Source organism: Schistocerca serialis, unplaced genomic scaffold, assembly GCF_023864345.2.
Source record: "Schistocerca serialis cubense isolate TAMUIC-IGC-003099 unplaced genomic scaffold, iqSchSeri2.2 HiC_scaffold_1261, whole genome shotgun sequence".
Lineage (NCBI taxonomy): Eukaryota > Metazoa > Arthropoda > Insecta > Orthoptera > Acrididae > Schistocerca > Schistocerca serialis.
In genome coordinates this window covers 2,509,207-2,529,205 of record NW_026047471.1, presented here as the reverse complement: position 1 = coordinate 2,529,205, position 19,999 = coordinate 2,509,207, and the positions used below count along the sequence as shown (strand labels likewise).

Sequence of the window (19,999 nt, the reverse complement as noted above, 5' to 3'; positions counted from 1 at the left end):
CCACAGCCAACAGCTCTTTCACACAACATTTTTTGATCTTTTTCTATTACTGAAAGTCAGAAAGTGAAACACATTATTTTTACTCTTCCATTGTAGCAAAATGATACTTTTAGCTTTTAGGGAAATGTAAATACATGTCAGGTATTGCACATCACATAGTAGATATCCACTGCTGTACCAAAACACTATTTCTGGGAAGTTGAATCTTCCCCCAAGTGGTGAGAGGTGGTAATAGCTAATGCATCCTAGAACATTGTCTAACATGATTGTTTTCATGGTGCAGGTGTTAATGGTGGGCAAAGGCATAATGTTATTGCGGCATTATACTTGTTCCCCACGTTTGTCTTTCCAGAGGTGCATTCGGCACTGGCTTCAGTTTTATTGATATATATTACTTCTCAAGTCAACACCCCTTTTCTTCAAGACATGCTAATCGCACAGAGATGAATGAGGCATCATTAGAAAATTTTTAATCGTTTCTCATACTGCATACCGGTTTTGTGCTAAGACTTACTATTTGTCGAAAATTTTGAACTATCGTAGGCAAAAGGGCATCATAGATGTCCGGCATCATACCTGTAGTTTGTGAAGCTAACCTCTTACTCACGAACAAGAGACTCACTCTTCATTTTATCTTATTACAAAAAAAAAAAATCGTTCAAATGGCACTGAGCACTATGGGACTCAACATCTTAGGTCATAAGTCCCCTAGAACTTACAACTACTTAAACCTAACTAATCTAAGGACATCACACACACCCATGCCCTATCTTATTACAAATTATGTCTTATTAACAGGATAATTTGTATACATCAGTGTCATAGACTATAACGGTGACCACTGCAGTAGTCCATTATCTCTGCCCGTTGTACAGGTTGGCATTCCTGTATGAATATGCCTTTCGAAATGACAAAAATATTAGTCACTGCCAACATAAATTATGATTTACGTATTGCTGCTATGGCCTAACATGCTTACATGAAGTACGAAATGCAATCAGAATCCTGAAATACAGTTAGAATTTATTGAGGTCTTAGTGAATACCAGGTAAGAAGCGAATTAAAATTGCATTTGCCGTCACTATAAGCAAGTTATGGGGACAAAGTTTCAAATCGTATTTACCATATCCATTCTTTACTTACAGGCAGTCGCATGTAGCCATTTCAGGACAAAATAAATCAACCAACATTTTCTTATCCCTTAAGGAAAATGAAAAATAAAAAGTTCATGAAGCTCAAATTCTTATACAATATATCATTTACAATTAGATATACTAAAGCTCTGGAAACAATTTCGTTCAAATTTTCTGTGTGGAAATATATAGAAAAGTGTGCGTCATAAATTTATGATTATTATTTCACTTTTTTGGTTTATTTTTAAAGAATTTTTATCAGTTCACAAACCATCTGTATCCCAACTACATTCTTATCCCAAATACTGTCATTATTTAAAACTATGAAAGCACTTAAGTTTCGTACAGGGCTCCTGATGAGTAATAATGTCCAGCCACATTGAACAGCTCTGTTGGAGGCGCTCTTGGAGTAGGAGGATATTTGGCAAATGGGCTGGCCTGTCCCGTGACGTAAATTTCATTGAGCACGTGTGAGATCCAGTAGGAAAACGTGTTTCAGCATATCCACATTCACCAATGACCATCCAACAGCTGTCAGTCCTGCTGGTAGATGAATCAAACGCACTGCCACAAGAACTTTTTACCAAACGTATGGTCAGCATAGGAGGACGCAATAGAGCATGCACTGTCATCAGTGGTGATCACACATTCCGTTAAGACCCATGTCCCGCCATTTGTAATACCAGGGGACCATCATGAAATGCGGACACTTTAGTGTAATTCGACTTTGAATGAAGTTATTTCTGTTCTCATTGTGCACTTCTTTCAGTAACCTTCTCTAATACACTGTAGCAATTTTTTCTATGAATGGCCCACGTTTCATTGAACCATGTTACTTGGCAGAGACACATCTTGTGAAAATTATGAACTTTTTGTCCATAAGATTTGCACAACAGTTGTATTGCCATGACTTGACACACAAATAGCCAAGATATTGACGATAGTGCAAAACACCATTCACAGTAAGACTCTACACTGCTATTATGTTTCCATACTCAATCGCAATCACAAGGCCACCTGCAATTATCTACCACAACATCAGAATAGCCCATACGCAGTCAGATAGAGATGATAGCTCTACGTACCGGTCCTGTAGTGAGAGATGACACAGGAGTATGACAAAATTTTTGTTCATCTCATCACATCTCCTACACGATAGTACATCATTTTATTTAGCAACATCAGTTGAAGTAACAATAAATCTCATTGCACCTCTGAGGTAGTGTCACCTTGAGCTACACCTGCACGAATACTCTGTAAGTCACCTTTAAGTGCCTGGCAGAGGGTTCATCAAAACACTTTTACTATTCCTCTACCGTTTCACTCTGTAACAGTGAATGGGAAAAACAGACTTTGCTTAAAAGATATCACTGCTCTGGAAAACAGTATTGTTTTAATGGCTGTAATCATTAGTCACGTAACATGTCCATCTCTCTCTCCCCTATTTTTTGATAATACCAAATGAGCTGCCCCTCTCTGAGCTTTTTCAATGTCCTCTGTCAATCCCATCTGGTAAGGGTACCATACTGCACAGTCATACCCTAGCACAGGATGGACAATTATAATGTAGGCAATCTCCTTAGTAGACCTGTTGCATCTTCTAAGTTCTCTGCCAGTAAAATGAAGTCTTTGGTTTGCCTCCCCCAAAATATTATCTATGTGATCATTCCAATTTCAGGAACATTGCATCATAATTATGAACAACACAGGCACTGCAATACTATAACTTTCCACCAACAATTAGCAAGTGTCTTTCAATTAAAAATGTCACTATTGTATGGCAATATACATAATTAACATATGAATGCTGGTTACAGACGCATGATTGACAACATACGGAAATTTGGGTCTGGCTCAGATAGCCTAATGGTAAGGTGACCACTCGCGATAAGTGGGAAATCCGCATTTGAGTCCTGGTCCAGCACAAATTTTCATTATTGTCATTCAGTTATACAGTTGACGGTTGTCCAATGTGTGCCTGTTCCTTTCCACATGGATGCACATCTAAAGGAACATTGCATTGTACTTCAGAACAACAAATCCACTGCAGTATTTTATTTATCCACCAATACTGGGCTAGTGACTTTCAATTAAAATATCTCTCCTGTACGGGAATATACATAACAGATGTACAAGTGCAGGTTGGCGACATACATGGAGAATACACAGGTAGCTAATGGTAAACTGACAGCTATCAATAAGCCAGAAATCTGTCACAATTCTAGGTCCAGCACAAAAAAAATTTTTGTTGCCACTCCATTATACAGCTAATGTTTTTCCATATTTGCAACTACAACTACATTGCACGCACTTGTCTGACTCAGTTATACAGTTGACGGTTGTCCAATGTGTGCCTGTTCCTTTCCACATGGATGCACATCTAAAGGAACATTGCATTGTACTTCAGAACAACAAAGCCACTGCAGTATTTTATTTATCCACCAATACTGGGCTAGTGACTTTCAATTAAAATATCTCTCCTGTACGGGAATATACATAACAGATGTACAAGTGCAGGTTGGCGACATACATGGAGAATACACAGGTAGCTAATGGTAAACTGACAGCTATCAATAAGCCAGAAATCTGTCACAATTCTAGGTCCAGCACAAAAAAATTTTTGTTGTCACTCCATTATACAGCTAATGTTTTTCCATATTTGCAACTACAACTACATTGCACGCACGTGTCTGACTCAGTTCTGTGCTATGATATAATCTGCAACTTGTTGAAGTTTAAATGAAAAAAAAAATATGATTGCTACAGAAGTTGAAATAAGAACATTTTGTCAAGTTGACAAGTAAATATCTTGAAGAAGCCTCTTCAGGGAGCTAAGATTTCATATACTTACATGTCAGTCATATGCTCCATACTGGTATTTCTGGTTGATGATAAAAGTGAATTTAGGGTGAATTCATAAATTCACTAACACAATATTAGAATTAAATATAATTTTGATATAGATTAAATATAAATCTCTAGTTTTCAGAATGGAGCTTATTTATTCTGGTGCAAAACGTTATAATTGGTTATATATTGGCTTATGACAAGAAACTGAAAATATCCACATATTTAAAGTTGAAATAAAAGAATGTAGTAGCCATTCTATGTGCAGTGTACTCAAGGGTACTCAAGAATAAATATTGTGTTTATGTTTGCAAGTATGTAGGCAGCTGGTTGTGGTCTGTATAAAGTTGCTGAAACACTCTGTTTGAAGAGTTAAATTAAAACACTAGCTAATTAATGTATGGAAGAAGCAGTTCCCTTTTCTTCTTTTTCTTTTTTCAAAGTAGACATTTCCCTCCTCATTATTATACAAATTTTCATTCTCCTTCGATTTGGTCATGGGTATGTTGTCGCTGTAAAGGTTATCAACTTCCCTTGAAAGTTTTTTGAGCTCAGTGAGCAGCCAAACTTCAGGATTATCCCTGACATAACATTTGTAGCAGTTAAGACTGGAATCATATGACGATACAGTTTGATACACTGCCAAATATGGTACGTGTTTTTCTGTAAATGTGACGTGTGAGGCTGTAGGGTTACCTCCACAGTGCGTCACAGGAGCGAGGAGGCATTCAAAGTTGACATACACTACAAACAGGCATTGCTCCTGGCGGTGAGCATTCTTAAACATTTTGAATTTGTTTTCCTCAGTAGGTGTGATAGCACCTGCCGGTCCATTGGAAATGCGGTCTGCTAGGTACGCCACTAATAACTTGTCTGAGGAGAAATAATTCAGACACCTTAAGAAAATACACTTTTTATGTTACTTTTTCGACAACTGGCTGTAAAGGGGTCGAGACATGTCTTTGATCCAAACGTAGTGATAATTATCACCTTCAGAGAAGATCAGCATGTTCACATGCAGCTCACGCTCACCTGCAAATTTTGAGAAATGGAAGAGCCTGGCAACAATGTTCTTGTCTCACTCATCTGACTTGCTTTTCTTCTCCAGGCCATAAACATGAACCAATATTCCAGTATTTTGTGCCTCAAATTTATGTATGTCCTGCATCTTGATGGGGAAATCGATACCATCAAAGTTATAACACCCACGAATATTATCACCTACATGGTGTGTACTGGGATACTGAGGATGATCTATGTAATTGTAATTTCTCTCACAAGCCAGGACTGATCATGCGAAACAAACCTGGTTGATTTTATTTTCAACATTATTGCATGCTCTCTTGTTAGCTATATCTTTAGGGAGCTTGATATAGCTTGATTCTCCATTTACCAGATCATAGACATCTATATGGATGTCCAGGTGTAGTATTCAGCTGAGTGCTTTAGCTGACCCTCCAACCTCCATCTCGGAAAACCGGGCCAGTATAGCACTCAAGGTGGATTTACGAAGCCACCCGGCAATTGACATGCCCCGTATTTTCATTCTGCGCCCACCCTGTTGATGATGGTGTTGGGGAGGGGCCAGTCGGTATTCACCAATCCATTGGCCTTTACGCCGATTCTGACAAGGCTCATATGATGATGATGATGATGATGATGATGCAGGAGGATGCTGCAGTGTTACCAGGTCAGACTGATGGGAACAGCCAGGCTGCGGTGATGGTTCTCAATGCTGTTGTTACTGCTGCTGCTGCAGAACTGACCCAATAACTTGAGAGGTGGTGGCTCGTTGCTTGGCTCATGGACGCCAGAGCGGTGGTGTTTTGGGCAGCGGTGGCTGCAGTTCCCTCGCGGCAACTAGCGGCATCCTTATAGGTGATGCGTGCCTTATGGGGCGCCGCTTTGGGGATGAAGAAGATTTAGCCACCATTGGTATGTGCGCCATACTGTGTTGTGGCTGCGAAGACGGGACTGCTGTAAAAGAAGAAATAAAAAAATAATAGTTAAGTATATTGCTTACCGCTGCTGGCACAGTGAAAGAAAGAATACTGACGATCTCAAGGTTATAAGCAGAGTGAGTGATTACATTTTTCGCTCTGGCTGCAAGGCATTAACACCTCATCGGAAATCTCCACCACACCCTCAAAGAAGTCATCATCATCATCATCATCATCATCATTTAGCAGGGCCAGATTACATCCTCCTCTGGTTCAATGACCCTTTGTCTGTCCCATTCAGGCATATCACTGTCCTTGTCAGAATCGGCATCAGGCAATTGGTTTGTCTTGCTCACAACAACAAAAAGCAAAATGCATAAATTGAAAAAAAAGTATGAAATAAGAAGATTTTGAATCACTACTATACAAGAACAAATTACAAGGAAAATTATACTCATATGGCAATGCTAGCTGTGAACCCACCATGGATGGCTGGACGTTGAGAGTCTGACAAGGTCCAGCCCCCTCCTGTCTCTCCTCACACTCCAAGATAAATTCCTGGAGCTGTACTATAACAAGGAGACGGAATTAATAAAGCAAATTTAACATACACACAAAAATTTACACTCAAAATACAACTTATTTATTCAGTTGGTAATCCTGTCTCTAGAACTCTATGCCTCTTGCCGCTACACTCTTCATCTTGGAGAATAAAACACACGCACACACAGAGGTGTGTGGTTGGTTGTGGATTTATACATTCCTGGAAATGGAAAAAAGAACACATTGACACCGGTGTGTCAGACCCACCATACTTGCTCCGGACCCTGCGAGAGGGCTGTACAAGCAATGATCACACGCACGGCACAGCGGACACACCAGGAACCGCGGTGTTGTCCGTCGAATGGCGCTAGCTGCGCAGCATTTGTGCACCGCCGCCGTCAGTGTCAGCCAGTTTGCCGTGGCATACGGAGCTCCATCGCAGTCTTTAACACTGGTAGCATGCCGCGACACCATGGACATGAACCGTATGTGCAGTTGACGGACTTTGAGCGAGGGCGTATAGTGGGCATGCGGGAGGCCGGGTGGACGTACCGCCGAATTGCTCAACACGTGGGGCGTGAGGTCTCCACAGTACATCGATGTTGCCGCCAGTGGTCGGCGGAAGGTGCACGTGTCCGTCGACCTGGGACCGGACCGCAGCGACGCACGGATGCACGCCAAGACCGTAGGATCCTACGCAGTGCCGTAGGGGACCACACCGCCACTTCCCAGCAAATTAGGGACACTGTTGCCCCTGGGGTATCGGCGAGGACCATTCGCAACCGTCTCCATGAAGCTGGGCTACGGTCCCGCACACCGTTAGGCCGTCTTCCGCTCACGCCCCAACATCGTGCAGCCCGCCTCCAATGGTGTCGCGACAGGTGTGAATGGAGGGACGAATGGAGACGTGTCGTCTTCAGCGATGAGAGTCGCTTCTGCCTTGGTGCCATTGATGGTCGTATGTGTGTTTGGCGCCGTGCAGGTGAGCGCCACAATCAGGACTGCATACGACCAAGGCACACAGGGCCAACACCCGGCATCATGGTGTGGGGAGCGATCTCCTACACTGGCTGTACACCACTGGTGATCGTCGAGGGAACACTGAATAGTGCACGGTACATCCAAACCGTCATCGAACCCATCGTTCTACTTTTCCTAGACCGGCAAGGGAACTTGCTGTTCCAACAGGACAATGCACGTCCGCATGTATCCCGTGCCACCCAACGTGCTCTAGAAGGTGTAAGTCAACTACCCTGGCCAGCAAGATCTCCGGATCTGTCCCCCATTGAGCATGTTTGGGACTGGATGAAGCGTCGTCTCACGCGGTCTGCACGTCCAGCACGAACGCTGGTCCAACTGAGGCGCCAGGTGGAAATGGCATGGCAAGCCGTTCCACAGGACTACATCCAGCATCTCTACGATCGTCTCCATGGGAGAATAGCAGCCTGTATTGCTGCGAAAGGTGGATATACACTGTACTAGTGCCAACATTGTGCATGCTCTGTTGCCTGTGTCTATGTGCCTGTGGTTCTGTCAGTGTGATCATGTGATGTATCTGACCCCAGGAATATGTCAATAAAGTTTCCCCTTCCTGGGACAATGAATTCACGGTGTTCTTATTTCAATTTCCAGGAGTGTATATAGACTGAGGCGACCAGTGAGAGAGCTTCATTTGGATGGGTAGATAATGAGAAGCTTTTATGGAACATCACTATTTCCTGGAAGGGATTGATGCGACCATTGTCTCTCTTTCCAAATAACAAGAATGCTTTTATGATTAACAGTGTTTTCAAAAGCATGCAGGGGCATGATGAATGATTTTAACAGTGAGAATGTTTACTGTCTCTGAGACATGTTGAAATCAGGACATCACGATTTCCAGGAAGGGAACACGTGATGTGCCATTAGGACCATCAGTGAGAATGCAGTTGGTATTATTCCGAGCTATTTTCGTAACCAGGTCCTGTTAGAACAAGAATTTCCATGCAGGCAAGCTCAGACATCACGAAAGCTCTTACAACAATAGCGACTGTTAACTGTTTCTGTGACACTTTACGATTTACGTGCAGGGACTGATATGTAATGGATCAGCTGCCCTGTTAGAATTGCTAGGAAGAATGTATCCTGTGTTATTCTGGGAAGCACTTCAAAAGGTTTCTATAGCACGTCAAGAGGGAGAGTTGGCTGTTATTTACATAGACATTAGATGTCAGTATGACACAGACAATCGTTTAGCTGCGCCTGCACGGGTGAACTGCTAGAGAAACATCTCACAGTGATGCCTCAGTCACGGTGGCTGGGTAAACACGTATGTAGCTGGAGGTGTCTTGTATGTGGGACAGATGTCCCGTTAGGATCACTAGGAAGAATGCACACTGTGCTATTGTGGGATATTTTCATAAACAGTTACTGAAAGCACTGCAACAGATTTCTATAGTGCATCCAGAGGGAGATTTGGCTGTTATTTACATAGACTGTCAGTGTAACCCTGACAATCTTCTAGCTGCACCTGCGAACGTGAACTGCTATGCAAACATCTCTTGCTCGGCACTGGACCTGCAGCTATGCATCAGCCACAGTGGCCAGGTAAATATGTGTTTTGACAGGAATTTCGCAAGTGTCATTTATGAAAGGGATGCCAGAACCTAAAGCTTGCAGGACCCGAATGGACACCAATTGGCCCATCAGCTGATGGTTACATCGTCACTTTGCAGGTCAGGCCATACTGGTGCACAAGCGCATTGGACCTCTGTAGGGAACAATTCACTGATATACTGCAGTCGAATTTCTTAACAATAGTTTGAAAGTGATTTCACGTGCAGTGAGTGGTTGCGCACTGCATTATTTTCAGCTGTTTAAGTGTTGTGAGCATGTGGGCTGAGTTCAATATACGCATTGACAATTTTATGTGTAGTGAATGTGTCTGTTGCATTATTTTGTGAACAGGTCTGTAGGCTGGGCAATGCATTATTTCAACTGTTTATAATTAGTGAGCAAGTCTGCAGAGCGTTTTACATGCATTACTTTGACAATCTATGAGTTGTGTGTCTGTACATCAATATACTGCATTATTTCCATGATTTATATGTATTTTGCAGCTCTGTATGCTGTGTATTGTGACCCCAAACACATCAGTGTAATAAATAAACTCCGTGAAATCCATCCCTAAATAAATTGTTCCAACTTCCCACTGAAAATAAATAAAGTACAGTCTTTCCTCTCCAGCAGCCCAGTGCAGGATGAGTCCTTTTCCCGGCAATTCCATGGAAGAGGTGGTGGTCCAATGACTTAGGTTAGTGGAGGTAGCCCAAGTGGCCTATTTTCCTGCCAAACTTTTCCAGCAATTTTCTTAGGTACAGCATTTTATGGGGGAGAAGGGGAAAAAGGTTAGGTTAACGGAGGTAGCTCAATTGACGTACTTTTCCCACAAAAATTTGAACGTCCCACCATGATGTCATTACAATGTTGCCATATCTATCGCCGCCATTTTGAATAAATTTGGCAACAGTGCAGAGGGGATGACGCCGCCCTTGTTCCACTACTGGTGAAGTGGTAGCAAACTATAATTGCAATTGGGGGGGGGGGGGGGGGGGGGGGAGGTGGCTAAATTTCCCGTCACATAACCACATTTAAACTTTTAAGACACTTTCTGGTGTTGTTGCTCTAGTAAGACCTCTGCTAGTTTCCAACCTCAACTTTCCTCAGCTGGAACTGGTTCTGCATCTCTCATCAAAGGGACATTAAACACCAATATTTCTTCCTGTAGTAGCGGTGTGTTTACAGCTATCATGCTTAAGTGTTGTACACTTTTCTTTCATATTAGTGTAGCATCCCACATATGTTCAAAAGTAATATGCAGGACTGTTATATTTGTAGTTTCAGTAGCTAAATAGCACACTACAGGTGCAGACGTCATGGTATCGACTCTTGGGCAGAACTAAGAACTTTTTTCAGTGACTTTGTTGTAACGGCAACTGGAACAGTCACAGGGTTGAAGTGACGGAAACACAGTGGGACCCGCGGAGCAGCCCGCGAATAACAACACAATGGGAGAGAACAGACACGACCAATGAAGGACCTCACGACAACAACAAGAATGGACAACAGAGTCAAGAAACCAAGAAAAGACAACCACGTCCACTCGTAAAGAAAACACGAAAGTAAATACGCTGTCTAATGCGAGGCGATATATCCTGAGACGTATGCATTGTTAGACTGGCAGGCTGAGCTTTTTTTTTTTTTTTCTTTATTGAAATTTTACACCTTATACAAGGTGGGCTGGCAGCAAAACAGTACGCCGCTCTTCAGCCACAGGCAGTACAAGAGAAAACAATGGAGACACAGAATGAACATAACGTTGTTGTTGTTGTGGTCTTCAGTCCTGAGACTGGTTTGATGCAGCTCTCCATGCTACTCTATCCTGTGCAAGCTTCTTCATCTCTCAGTACTTACTGCAACCTACATCCCTCTGAATCTGCTTAGTGTATTCATCTCTTGGTCTCCCTCTACGATTTTACCCTCCACACTGCCCTCCAATGCTAAATTTGTGATCCCTTGATGCCTCAGAACATGTCCTACCAATCGGTCCCTTCTTCTTGTCAAGTTGTGCCATAAACTCCTCTTCTCTCCAATTATATGCAATGCCTCCTCGTTAGTTATGTGATCTACCCATCTAATCTTCAACATTCTTCTGTAGCACCACATTTCGAAAGCTTCTATTCTCTTCCTGTCCAAACTATTTATCGTCCATGTTTCACTTCCATACAAGGTCACACTCCATACAAATACTTTCAGAAATGACTTCCTGACACTTAAATCTATGCTCGATATTAACAAATTTCTCTTCTTCAGAAACGCTTTTCTTGCCATTGCCAGTCTACATTTTATATCCTCTCTACTTTGACCATCATCAGTTATTTGCTCCTCACATAGCAAAACTCCTTTACTTCTTTAAGTGTCTCATTTCCTAATCTAATTCCCTCAGTATCACCCGACTTAAATCAACTACATTCCATTATCCTCGTTTTGCTTTTGTTGATGTTCATCTTATATCCTCCTTTCAAGACACTGTCCATTCCGTTCAACTGGTCTTCCAAGTCCTTTGTTGTCTCTCACAGAATTACAATGTCATCGGCGAACCTCAAAGTTTTTAATTCTTCTCCATGGATTTTAATACCAACTCCGAATTTTTCTTTTGTTTCCTTTACTGCTTGCTCAATATACAGATTGAATAACATCAGGGAGGGGCTACAACCCTGTCTCACTCCCTTCCCTACCACTGCTTCCCTTTCGTGTCCCTGGACTCTTATAACTGCCATCTGGTTTCTGTACAAATTGTAAATAGCCTTTCGCTCCCTGTATTTTACCCCTGCCCCCTTCAGAATTTGAAAGAGAGTATTCCAGTCAACTTTGTCAAATGCTTTCTCTAAGTCTACAAATGCTAGAAACATAGGTTTGCCTTTCCTTAATCTTTCTTCTAAGATAAGTCGTAAGGTCAGTAGTGCCTCACATGTTCCAATATTTCTACGAAATGCAAACTGATCTTCCTCAAGGTCGGCTTCTACCAGTTTTTCCATTCGTCTGTAAAGAATACGCGTTAGTATTTTGCAGCTGTGACTTATTAAACTGATAGTTCGGTAATTTTCACATCTGTCAACACCTGCTCTCTTTGGGATTGGAATTATTATATTCTTCTTGAAGTCTGAGGGTATTTCGCCTGTCTCATACATCTTGCTCACCAGATGGTAGAGTTTTGTCAGGACTGGCTCTCCCAAGGCCATCAGTAGTTCTAATGGAATGTTGTCTACTCCCGGGGCTTTGTTTCAACTCAGGTCTTTCAGTGCTCTGTCAAACTCTTCATGCAGTATTTGTCTTCATCTAAATTCTCTTCCATTTCCAGAATATTGTCCTCAAGTACGTCGCCCTTGTATAGACCCTCTATATACTCCTTCCACATTTCTGTTTTCCCTTCTTTGCTTAGAACTGGGTTTCCACCTGAGCTATTGATATTCATACAAGTGGTTCTCTTTTCTTCAAAGGTCTCGTTAATTTTCCTGTAAACAGTATCTATCTTACCCCTAGTGAGATAAGCCTCTACATCCTTACATTTGTTCTCTAGCCATCCATCCCTGCTTAGCCATTTTGCACTTCCTGTCGATCTCATTTTTGAGACGTTTGTATTCCTTTTTGCCTGCTTCATTTACTGCATTTTTATATTTTCTCCTTTCATCAATTAAATTCAATATTTCTTCTGTTATCCAAGGATTTCTACTAGCCCTCATCTTTTTACCTACTTGATCCTCTGCTGCCTTCACTACTTCATCCCTCAGAGCCATCCATTCTTCTTCTACTGTATTTCTTTCCACCATTTGTGACAATTGTTCCCTTATGCTCTCCCTGAAACTCTGTACAACCTCTGGTTTAATCAGTCTGTCCAGGTCCCATCTCCTTAAATTCCCACCTTTCTGCAGTTTTAATCTACAGTTCATAACCAATAGATTGTGGTCAGAGTCCACATCTGCCCCTGGAAATGTCTTACAATTTAATACCTGGTTCCTAAATCTCTGTCTTACCATTATATAATCTATCTGATACCTTCTAGTATTTCCAGGATTCTTCCATGTGTGCAGCCTTCTTTTATGATTCCTGAACCAAGTGTTAGCTATGATTAAGTTATGCTCCGTGCAAAATTCTACCAGACGGCTTCCTCTTTCATTTATTTCCCCCAATCCATATTCACCTACTATGTTTCCTTCTCTCCCTTTTCCTACTACCGAATTCCAGTCGCCCATGACTATTAAATTTTCGTCTCCCTTCACTACCTGAATAATTTCTTTTTTCTCATCATACATTTCATCAATTTCTATCATCTGCAGAGCTAGTTGGCATATAAACTTGTACCAAAAATCTTGTTCCTCCTGCCACTGAACTTCACTAATTCCCACTGTATCTAACTTTAACCTATCCATTTCCCTTTTTAAATTTTCTAACCTACCTGCCCGATTAAGGGAACTAACATTTCACGCTCCGATCCGTAGAATGCCAGTTTTCTTTCTCCTGATAATGACGTCCTCCAGAGTAGTCCCTGCCCGAGATCCGAATGAGGGACTATTTTACCTCCGGAATATTTTACCCAAGAGGACGCCATCATCATTTAACCATACAGTAAAGCTGCATGCCCTCGGGAAAAATTACAGCTGTAGTTTCCCCTTGCTTTCAGCCGTTTACAGTACAGCAAAGCAAGGCCATTTTGGTTAGTGTTACAAGGCCAGATCAGTCAATCATCCAGACTGTTGCACTTGCAACTACTGAAAAGGCTGCTGCCCCTCTTCAGGAACCACGCGTTTGTCTGGCCTCTCAACAGGTACCCCTCCATTGTGGTTGCACCTACGGTACAGCTATCTGTATCGCTGAGGCACGCAAGCCTCCCCACCAACGGCGAGGTCCATGGTTCACATAACGTAACGGTGGACAAATAACAGTAGATGCAGTAACGAAAAAACACGAAGCCGTTCACACGCAAAGAAAAACAAAGAAACTGTTAGCACTGTACACAAACACTGATGATTAAGACAACACACGTGAATGATGGAGCGTAGGTGGCGAAAAACACTGAAGCACAAACACGACGGTACACACACACAACTGATGGAGATGACCTTCAAGCGCACTAATGTTGATGTGACATCTGCGAGTTCGGGGACCTGCCAAAAGGTGACAAAGGGTGGGGAGAGGGGAGAGTGGAGATACCAGTGGCAGAGGAGATGGGGGGGAGGAAAGAAGGTATAGGGGGTAGGGGAAGCCTGGGGGAGGAAGGGAGGAGGGAGAGAAGAGAGAGAGGGTGTCCTAAGGAAAAAAACACAGGAAGTGGAAGGGGAGGATCAAAGTTGATAGGAGAGGTAGATGGAGGGGATGAAGGCATCATCAGGGACGGGGAGCTGGTGAGGGGGATCAAGTTTACGGGAGGCGTAGAGGATCCGCATCCATTTGAGGAAAAGGAGGAAGTGTGGGAACAGAATAAGGCCGTCCTTCCCTAATCCTATGAGACCGATGACCTCGCTGTCTGGTCTCCTTCCCCAAAACAACCAACCAACCAACCTTCACCTAGGTCTCTTCTAGTCTCATCCTAAGAATAGTAAAACAGCTAAAACCATCAGACAGTGTAGATGGCATATTGTGTAATGTTCTAAAGAAAGTAATATACTGTGTTGTGTATCCCTTAACATATTTTATAAACAGTATATTATCTTAATGAGCTAAAATTGCCTTACCGGATCTAACTCCCCCCCCCCCCCCCCCACTACCCTCTCCTTCATGGTAACCAACCCTTCCCTGACAACCTTAGTAAGGCCAATCACTTTGCCTCCTACCTCTCTGATATCTTTACCATCCCAGACGATCCCCAGTTTGATTACTTCCTCTTCCCAGATGTCCACGATCGAACTGACACCTCTGTCCCTCCCCTTGCTCCTGGTTTCCAGTACTTGGACAACATTGCACACAACAAACTCAATGCCCCCATCACTACTCAGGATATCATCACTACGCTCCACGCGAAATGCAACACCGCTCCCAATCACGATCGTGTCACCTATCGCCACCTTCGTGAAGTTCCTGCCTCCTTCCTCTCCACCCTGGCCAGGCATCATAATGTGGTCATGTCCACTGGCTACCACCCCAACCTGTGGAAAACCTCCCATATCCTGATGTTCCTTAAACCCAACAAACCGCCATCCGCTGTCTCCTCCTACTGTCCCATCAGCCTTACCTCGGTCTTCAGCAAGGTCCTGGAATCCATCCTTACCCGACGCATCCACCAGCATCTCCGCCACCACCGCCTCCTTCCCATTACCCAGTGCGGCTTTCGGCCGTCCTTCTCTACCGATGACCTTCTCCTTCACCTCACACATCTCCTCTATGAACAGCTCAACTCCCGTCACTCCACTATCTTCCTCTCCCTTGACCTTGAACGCACCTATGACTGGGTTTGTCATTCTGGTCTCCTCTTCAAGCTCCAACCCTTCACCCTTCCTATCAACTACGTCTGTCCTTTCTTTCCCAACGTCCTACCTACGTCACCATCCATAACATGGATTCTTACACCTTTTTCCCCTCGGCCGGTGTGCCCCAAGGTTCCGTCCTTTCCCCTCTTCTATACCTTTTGTATACAGCGGACATGCCGCTGTCTACACCCCCCATCCACCCTCTCCAATACACCGATGACACCGCCTTCCTTGCCCTCGCCCCCACCCTGCAATGCTCCCAACACCTTCTCCAATCCCATCTTGACCAGTTCACTGCTTGGTGCAACCAGTGGTTGCTGAAGGACAATCCTTCTAAGACCTAGGCGATCACTGTAGGCAAAACCACACCTTTCTTCCGTCTCCTCGACTTCTATGTCAACATTTATGGCCATACTATCGCCCTCACCCCCACCCTTAAGTACCTTGGCGTCACCCTTGACCATCGCCTCTCCTGGACACCCCATCTCTGGACAATCCAAGCCAAGACACTCTCACGAGACTGTCTCCTCAAGCTCCTCTCTGGCTGCACATGGGGTCTGGGCCCCTCCACCATCCTCCACACATGTAAGTCCCTCATCCGCCCTATCCTCTGCTACGCCAGTGTCGGTTGGTCACAGCCAGTGTGCTCCCTGCCGCCGTTGGATAAGCAGCTGCCAGCAGCAAGTCGTATACTCTTAGCTCACTTACTTGTTACATAGTTTAATTCTTAATTTCTTTGCGAGTTTTTGGGCACTTGCTTTGTTTAATTCATAAATTTCGGGCGTATTATAGTATTTGAGAGTTGTAGCATCGCATTTCAGTTCCTGAATAGTGTAAAATCTCCTTCTGCCGCCAAGCAGTATGTCAGCAGTGCGCAAGTAGCAGCATTACTGCATTTGCTAGGCAGTCTTGTATTTTAAAAACTGTTTAAATTTTGTGTCGAACTGTTTGTGCTCTCTGTAGATTAGTTCAGACGTTCTTTGCACAACAGTATTTAGCATGGATAGGGACTGTGACTTCTGTGTTCGTATGTGGGCTGAGTTGGCATCCCTTCGCCCCCAGCTTCAGGCAGTGTTGGCTTTGGTCACACAGCTTGAGGCTGTTGCCAATGGTCATCACTGTGGGGGTCCGGATGGGGGTTTGTCAGGGACGGCCAGCACACCCCACGCATCCCCCGATCAGACTATGGCTGTGGCTGCCCGTGATACTGCCCACATTGAGACTGACCCCTCACCCGTGGTAGAGTGGGAGGTCGTCTCGAGGTGTGGCAGGGGGCGAAAGACATTCTGAAGGGCTGAACGGAAGGCCTCTCCAGTTTGTCTGACGAACCGGTTTCAGGCTCTGTCTCAGGCTGATACTGATCTCCGGCCAGACATGGCTGCTTGACCTGTTCCAGAGGTTGCCCCTCAGTCTGCAAGATCCAGGCGGTCGCAGAGGGTGGGGTTACTGGTAGTTGGGAGCTCCAACGTCAGGCACGTAATGGGGCCCCTTAGGGATATGGCAGCAAGACAGGGGAAGGAAGCCAATGTGCACTGTGTGTGCATACTGGTGGAGTCACTCCAGATGTGGAAAGGGTCCTTCCGGATGCCATGAAGGGTACAGGGTGCACCCATCTGCAAGTGGTCGCTGATGTCAGCACCAATAATGTGTGTCACTACGGATCAGAGGAAATCCTCTCTGGCTTCCGATGGCTATCTGATTTGGTGAAGACTGCCAGTCTCACTAGCGGGATGAAAGCAGAACTCACCATCTGCAGCATTGTTGACAGGACTGACTGCGGACCGTTGGTACAGAGCCGAGTGCAGGGTCTGAATCAGAGGCTGAGACGGTTCTGCGACCGTGTGGGCTGCAGATTCCTCGACTTGCGCCATAGGGTGGTGGGGTTTCAGGTTCCGTTGGATAGGTCAGGAGTCCACTACACACAGCAGGCGGCTACACAGGTAGCAGGGGTTGTGTGGCATGGACTGGGCGGTTTTTTAGGTTAGATGGCCTTGGGCAAGTACAGAAAGGACAACAGCCTCAAAGGGTGCGAGGGAAAATCAGGACATGCAAGGACCAAGCAGCAGTCGGTATTGCAACTGTAAACTGTCGAAGCTGCATTGGTAAAATACCAAAACTTCAACCGCTGATAGAAAGCACCGAAGCTGAAATCGTTATAGGTACAGAAAGCTGGCTGAAGCCAGAGATAAATTCTGCCGAAATTTTTATAAAGGCACAGACGGTGCATGCAACTGGTGGTGGAGTGTTTGTCGCTGTTAGTAGTAGTTTATCCTGTAGTGAAGTAGAAGTGGATAGTTCCTGTGAATTATTATGGGTGGAGGTTACACTCAATAACTGAGCTAGGTTAATAATTGGCTCCTTTTACCGACCTCCCGACTCAAGCATTAATGGCAGAACAACTGAGAGAAAATCTGGAATACATTTCACATAAATTTTCTCAGCATGTTATAGTCTTAGGTGGAGATTTCAATTTACCAGATATAGACTGGGACACTCAGATGCTTAGGACGGTTGGTAGGGACAGTGCATCAAGTGACATTGTACTGAGTGCACTATCCGAAAATTACCTCGAGCAATTAAACAGAGAACCGACTCATGTAGATAACATCTTGGACTTACTGATAACAAACAGACCTGATCTTTTCGACTCTGTAAACACAGAACAGGGAATCAGTGATCATAAGACCGTTGCAGCACTCCTGAATATGGAAGTAAATAGGAATATAAACAAAGGGAGGAAGGTTTATCTGTTTAGCAAGAGTAATAGAAGGCAGATTTCAGACTACCTACCAGATCAAAATGAAAATTTCTCTTCCGACACTGACAATGTTGAGTGTTTATGGATAAAGTTCAAGGCAATTATAAAATGCATTTTAGACAGGTATGTGCCGAGTAAAACTGTGAGGGATGGGAAAAATCCATTGTGGTTCAACAACAAAGTTAGGAAACTACTGCGAAAGCAAAGAGAGCTTCACTGCAAGTTTAAACACAGCCAAAACCTCTCAGACAAACAGAAGCTAAACGATGTCAAAGTTAGTGTAAGGAGGGCTATGAGTGAAGCATTCAGTGGATTTGAAAGTAAAATTCTATGTACCGACTTGACAGAAAATCCTAGGAAGTTCTGGTCTTGCGTTATTTCAGTAAGTGGCTCAAAACAGCATATCCAGACACTCTGGGATGATGATGGCATTGAAACAGAGGATGACACACGTAAAGCTGAAATACTAAACACCTTTCTCCAAAGCTGTTTCACAGAGGAAGACCGCACTTCAGTTCCCTCTCTAAATCCTCGTACAAACGAAAAAATGGTTGACATCGAAATAAGTGTCCAAGGAACAGAAAATCAACTAAAATCACTCAACAGAGGAAAGTCTACTGGACCTCATGGGATACCAATTCGATTCTACACCGAGTACGCGAAAGAACTTGCCCCCCCTTCTAACAGCCATGTACCACAAGTCTCTAGAGGAACTGAAGGTTCCAAATGATTGGAAAAGAGCATAGGTAGTCCCAGTCTTCAAGAAGGGTCATCGAGCAGATGCGCAAAACTATAGACCTATATCTCTGACATCGATCTGTTGTAGAATATTAGAACAATGTTTTTTGCTTGCGTATCAAGTCATTTCTGGAAACCCAGAATCTACTCTGTAGGAATCAACATGGATTCCCGAAACAGCGATCGTGTGAGACCCAACTTGCTTTATTTGTTCATGAGACCCAGAAAATATCAGATACAGACTCCCAGGTAGATGCCATTTTCCTTGACTTCCAGAAGGCGTTCGATACAGTTCTGCACTGTCGCCTGCTAAACAAAGTAAGAGCCTACAGAATATCAGACCAGCTGTGTGGCTGGACTGAAGAGTTTTTAGCAAACAGAACTCAACATGTTGTTCTCAATGGAGAGACGTCTACAGACGTTAAAGTAACATCTGGCGTGCCACCGGGGAGTGTTATGGGACCATTGCTTTTCACAATATATATAAATGACCTAGTAGATAGTGTTGGAAGTTCCATACGGCTTTTCGCGGATGATGCTGTAGTATACAGAGAAGTTGCAACATTAGAAAATTGCAGTGAAATGCAGGAAGATCTGTAGCGGATAGTCACTTGGTGCAGGGAGTGGCAACTGACCCTTAACATAGACAAATGTAGTGTACTGTGAATTCATAGAAAGAAGGATCCTTTATTGTATGATAGCAGCTACTTCTGTAAAATATCTGGGAGTATGGGTGCGGAACGATTTGAAGTGGAATGATCAAATAAAATTAATTGTTGGTAAGGCGGCTGCCAGGTTGAGATTCATTGGGAGAGTCCTTAGAAAATGTAGTCCATCAACAAAGGAGGTGGCTTAAAAGACACTCGTGCGACCTATACTTGAGTATTGCTCATCAGTGTGGGATCCGTACCAGGTCGAGTTGACAGAAGAGAGAGAGAAGATCCAAAGAAGAGCGGCGCGTTTCGTCACAGAGTTATTTTCTAAGCCTGATAGCGTTACGGAGATGATTAGCAAACAGAAGCGGCAGACTCTGCAAGA

The 19,999-nt window shown here is 43.8% G+C and overlaps 1 protein-coding gene across 5 annotated transcripts in view; it reads left to right on the top strand.

The window, feature by feature from the left end:
* LOC126438132 (uncharacterized) overlaps nucleotides 1-19,999 on the top strand; it is a 1,198,954-nt gene that overhangs the window by 269,436 nt on the left and 909,519 nt on the right. The gene's annotated exons all lie outside the window — the stretch shown is intronic.